Genomic DNA, 5,942 nt, shown 5'->3' with positions numbered 1-5,942 from the left:
CGCCCGGCTAGTTTTTTGTATTTTTTAGTAGAGACGGGGTTTCACCGTGTTAGCCAGGATGGTCTCGATCTCCTGACCTTGTGATCCACCCGTCTCGGCCTCCCAAAGTGCTGGGATTACAGGCTTGAGCCATCGCGCCCGGCCTGCCTGGCTAATTTTTAAAAATTTGTTTGTAGAGATGAAGTCTTGATGTTTTGCCCAGGCTAGTCTTGAACTCCTGAGCTCAAGTGATCCTCCCGCCTTGGCCTCTCAAAGTGCTGGGACTACAGGTTTAGTCACCGTGCCTGCCCTGAATGTTCTATTTTAAACAAGAAAACCAAACCGAACCCAACAACAAACCCATCTTTCAGAGCTCCCCTCTGTCCCCACCCACAGTGCCCTCAAAGTTTCCGGCGGCCAGGCCCCTGTGGACCTCCCCCTGACCACCTTACTCCTTCTCTCCCTCTTGCCCACTTCATCCAGCCACACTCGGGCCCCAGGGCACCGGCTCACACTGTTCTTTCTGCCAGGAAAACCCTCCCTGGGTAACTCCGTCTCATTTTGTAGTTCCTCATCTTCATCTTCCCTCGGGAGGTTCCCTGCACTGACAGGCCTGCATTTCATGGACTTTGCTCCTGAGGTCTATCTGGGAGCAGCAATGTGACCCAGATCATGGATGGCTGCCCTGGGAAGCTTCCGGCCCGCTCCTCACACCTCCTGCTTCTCAGGGGCTAATAATGGCAGTGCCTGAGGAAACCGAGGCCAGCTGACCCCAATGAGCCCAGGCTGGGAGAGCGCACAGCAGGGCTAGGGGCAGTGGGCCTTCTGGGCTCCCTGGTGGGTTCTGAGTCGCCATCATCTCTGGCCACACAGGTCAGCTCACCGTCCCCGCTCCACTGACCCGGCCACTCGCAGACAGAGCCACTCTCTCAGTGGGATTTCCTGGGTTATTCTCACCTCACCTCAGGGGTGCTCGTGTCACTTATCAGCACTTGCTCTAGGTCTGGTCTGGACCAGGCTCAGGGTGTAGTAGGCCCTGTCCTCATGTTGCCCAGGGCTTCTCCAGTGGTGGCTGTAACCACCTGTATTAGAATTCCCAGAGCACATAAGAACGCAGACACCTAGGCTCCAACCCAGACCTACTGGATCAACCCAGGCCCTACTGTGACCCAGGAATCTGCGTTTTCTACAGGCTGATCTCGGCACTCTGTGAAGTCTGAGAGCTGCCGCTCACTGGGAGGGATAAGGAACCGATCACAGTCCAGTGAGGTCAGGGCTGACACAGGACAGGAAATGCAACCGTGAGAGCCCAATACTGGCCCCTCACTTGGCTGTGGAAACCTGTAAGTCAAGGAGACACCTGAGCCAGATTTGGCAGGGCAAAGTAGGGCAGGAGAGGCGGTACATCCCATGCAGCAAAACAGCAAATAGTGGCCAGGGGCGGTGGCTCACACCTGTAATCCCAGCACTTTGGGAGGCTGAGGTGGGTGGATCACCTGACGTCAGGAGGTCAAGACCAGCCTGGCCAACATGGTGAAACCCCGGTCTCTACTAAAAATACAAAAATTAGCCAGGCGTGGTGGTGCAGGCCTATAATCCCAGCTACTTGGGAGGCTGAGGCAGGGGAATCATCTGAATCATCACTGCGGAGGTTGCAGTGAGCCGAAATCGCATCACTGCACTCCAGCTTGGGCGGCAGAGCAAGACTGTCTCAAAAACAAACAAACAACAAAGAAAAAACAATAATTTTCTAATGTCTTTGCTGAAAATAAGAGATTTTCCCAATCAACTGGTGATAAACTCTATCTCAAAAGAAGGATAAATGCTTGACTCTTACAGATTTTAGAGACATGAGCTGATAAATTAGCCACCTCCGATGCTGGCAAATGTTTGTTTTGGTGTTTTTTGTTTTTTTTTTTTGGAGACACAGTCTCACTCTGTCACCCAGGCTGGAGTGATGGTCTCACTCTGTCACCCAGGCTGGAGTACAGTGGTGGTGTGGTGATCTCAGCTCACTGAAGACTTGACCTCACAGGACCAAGTAATCCTCCCGCCTCAGCCTCCCAAGTAGCGCACCACCACTCCTGGCTAAGTTTTGTATTTTTTGTAGAGACAGGGTCTTGCTGTGTTGTCCAGGGTGGCCTCAAATTTCTGACCTTAAGCAATTCCCCCTCTTGACCTCCCAAAGTAGGAGGCATGAGCCACTGTGCCCAACTTGTTTTGGTTTGTTTTAAACAGTTTTAATAAGGTATAATTCATACATCATAGATTCACTTGCTTTAATGTTGTTTTAAATAAATTTACAGAGGTGTGTACCAATTACCTTGGTATGGTTGGAGAACATTTCCATCACCCCCGTGATGCCCACTTGTAGTAAATCCCTCAGTCCCAGGCCAGCATCAAGCTAGTCTCTGTATAGACTTGCCTTTTCTGGACATTTGCTATAAATGGAATCATCCAATGGGCGGCCTTTATGCTGGGCTTCTTCAGGTGCAAGCATGTTTGGAGGTTTGTCCATCTGTGGTATGTTTCAGTATTTTATTTCCTTGTTGCTGCACAGTATTCTGCAAATGACCTTTCCTTTTTTTGAGGAGTCTTGCACTGTCGCCCAGACTGGAGTGCAGTGGCGTGATGTTGGCTCACTGCAACCTCTGCCTCCTGGGTTCAAGCGATTCTCCTGCCTCAGCCTCCCAAGTAGCTGGGACTACAGGTACCAGCCACCATGCCCAGCTATTTTTTGTATTTTTAGTAGAGAGAGGGTATCACCATGTTGGCCAGGCTGGTCTTGAACTCCAGACCTCAGGTGATCCGCCCACCTTGGCGTCCCAAAGTGCTGGGATTACAGGCGTGAACCACTGTGCCCGGGAATTTTTGTATTTTTAGTAGAGGTGGGGTTTTACCATATTGGTCAGGCTGGTCTTGAACTCCTGACCTCATGATCCGCCCACCTCGGCCTCCCAAAGTGCTGGGATTACAGGTGTGAGACTCCACGCCTGGCCATCTCTCAGAGGTTTTTACAACCGAAACTGTCACTTCTAGTTTGACATCACAGGGATCCAGGTCTTCCACAGCCTCCACTGAAATGGCAGTTTCCCGAGGGCAGCACCCAGCTGGCTATGTTCACCCTTCATCCCTGATGCCCACACATGGTCTGGCATGACTGAGGAACTCAAATATTTCCTGAAGTCAACAAATGAACCTCCAACCCAGAAGGCAGCATCACCATGTTTGGGGAAAGAGGCTGTATTTGTCTGTTTTCACGCTGCTGATCAAGACTGGGTAATTTATAAAGAAAAAGATGTTAATGGATTCATAGTTCCATGTGGCTGGGGAGGCCTCACGATCATGGTGGAAGGCAAAAGGCACGTCCTACATGGCAGCAGGCAAGAGGGAATGGGAGCCAAGCAGAAGGGGGAACCCCTTATAAAACCATCAGATCTCATGAGACTTATTCACTACCACGAGAACAGTATGGGGGGAACCACCTCCATCATTCAGTTACCTCCCACCAGGTCCCTCCCACAACATGTGGGAATCATGGGAGCTATAACTCGAGACGAGGTTTGGGTGGGGACACAGCCAAACCATATCAGAGGCCAAGAGAGGGAGACAGCCTTGTTTCCTAAGGGCTTGCTTGGACTCTGAGCACAAAGCAGCGTGGCTGGGGTGCGGTGCAGTTAGACTCTGTACCTCTAATCTCAGGGCCACCTTGTCTGTGAACTCCCTGCCAGAGGAAAGGCCAGAGGTAAAAGGCCAGACCCTGCCCTGGGACAGCTCTGGAAAAGCCTGGGTTTCAGGGCTTGTCTGAGAACCTATGGGGGCAGTGGGAGGAGGTGGCCAGCAGTTTGCTTCATGGGATGCAGGGGGTTCTGAACCTGGGCCAGCAGGCCATGGCAAACAGTGTGCCACTCCGAGCCTCACCGTCCTCAGCTACAAGCTGGGCACACTCAGGGCTGCCCTGCAGGGCTGTTGTGAAGGTAACAAGAAGGACGCAGCACCTCTCAGGATGCACAGAGCTGGCGCTGAGAACCTCACTGGTCAAACCCTCAGCTCAGAGGGAGGATGCAGGCAGCTCGGGCAGCCTCCCCTGGGGCTCCTGGTCATATTCAGGCCTGCACCGCCCAGCCCCTGCCCGACAGCCGGGTCCCACTGTGTCACCTCTTCCATTTCCTGCGACCCTGCGAGGGCTCCTAGGCACATCTCCCTCAGAAATGAGTCCACAGCTACAAATCCACAGGTACGAATCCATAGCCGTGCACAGGTGTTCACAGCAGCACTACTTCTAACACCCCAAACTTCGAAACATCCAAATGTCCATCAAGACTAGAATGGGGGCCGGTCGCAGTGGCTCACATCTGTAATCCCAGCACTTTGGGAGGCTAAGGCAGGAGGACTGTCTGAGGCCATGAGTTCGAGACCAGCCTGGGCAACACAGCGAGACCCTGTCTCTATAAAAAATAAAAAAAGACTAGAATGGGAAGTAAACTGTGGAATGTTCACGCCATGGAATACCGCACAGCAACAAGAGGAAGCAAATTTCCACCGGAGGCTGCAGCATGGCTAACGCTCACAACCATAATGTGAGTGAAGAAGCCACATACTCAAAAAGTGCAGACCGTAGGCTTCCGTTGACAGAAATACCACAATCCAGGCCAGGCTCCATGGCTCATGCCTGTAATCCCAGCTCTTTCGGAGGCCGAGGCGGGCGGATCATGAGGTCAAGAGATCAAGACCATCCTGGCCAACATGGTGAAACCCCGTCTCTACTAAAACTACAAAAAAATCAGCTGGGCGTGGTGGTACACATCTGTAGCCCCAGCTACTCGGGAGGCTGAGGCATGAGATTCGCTTGAACCCGGGAGGCGGAGCTTGCAGTGAGCTGAGATCACGCCACTGCACTCCAGTCTGGGCGACAGAGTGAGACTCCATCTCAAAAAACAAACAAAACAAAACAAAACAAAAATGAAATTACACAATCCAGCCAAACGGAAGGTATGGTGTCGGAAGTTGGAAGTCACCTGGGGTGACTGGAGGAGGCGCCACGGCTCCTAAGGTCCTGGTTCCTGATGTGGGGGCTGCTTACATGGATGCTTAGTTTGTGAAACTACATCAAGCTACGTATGTTTGACTTCTGAAATTTTCTGTATGAAATATATACATGTACATATATATATGTACATATATAATTTTTTTTAGACGGTCTTGCTCTGTCACCCAGGCTGGAGTGCAGTGGCATGATCTCGGTTCACTGCAACCTCTGCCTCCTGGGTTCAGGCAATTCTCCTGCTTTAGCCTCCTGAGTAGCTGGGACTACAGGTGCATGCCACCACACCCAGCTAATTTTTGTATTTTTAGTAGAGATGGGCTTTTGTCATATTGACCAGGCTGGTCTTAAACCCCTGACCTGAAGTAATCCGCCTGCCTTGGCCTCCCAAAGTGCTGGGATTATAGGAGTGAGCCACTGCACCCAGCCATATGTGTGTGTGTGTGTGTGTGTGTGTGTGTGTGTGTGTATTTTTGTTTGTTTTGTTTTGTTTTAAGAGACTTTCGCTCTTGTTGCCCAGGCTGGCGTGATGTCGGCTCACTGCAACCTCCACCTCCTGGATCCAAGCGATTCTCCTCCCTCAGTCTCCCAAGTAGCTGATTACAGGCATGTGCCACCTCGTCTAGCTACTTTTTGTATTTTTAGTAGAGATGGGGTTTCGCTATGTTGGCCAGGCTGGTCTTGAACTCCTGACCTCAGGTGATCCACCCGCCTCGGCCTCCCAAAGTACTGGGATTACAACCCAGCCATATTTTTGAGACAGGGTCTTACTCTGTTGCCCAGGCTGAACTGTAGCAGCAGGATCACAGCTCACTGTAGCCTTGACCTCCCCAGCTCATGTGATCCTCCCATCTCAGCCTCCCGAGTAACTGGGACCACACGCATGCGCCACTATGCCTGGCTAATTTTTTTTTTTTTT

This window comes from Colobus angolensis, unplaced genomic scaffold, assembly GCF_000951035.1.
Source record: "Colobus angolensis palliatus isolate OR3802 unplaced genomic scaffold, Cang.pa_1.0 Scaffold9, whole genome shotgun sequence".
Taxonomy (NCBI): Eukaryota; Metazoa; Chordata; class Mammalia; order Primates; family Cercopithecidae; genus Colobus; species Colobus angolensis.
The sequence above is the reverse complement of the archived record's forward strand: the minus strand, read 5'-3'. Positions refer to the sequence as shown.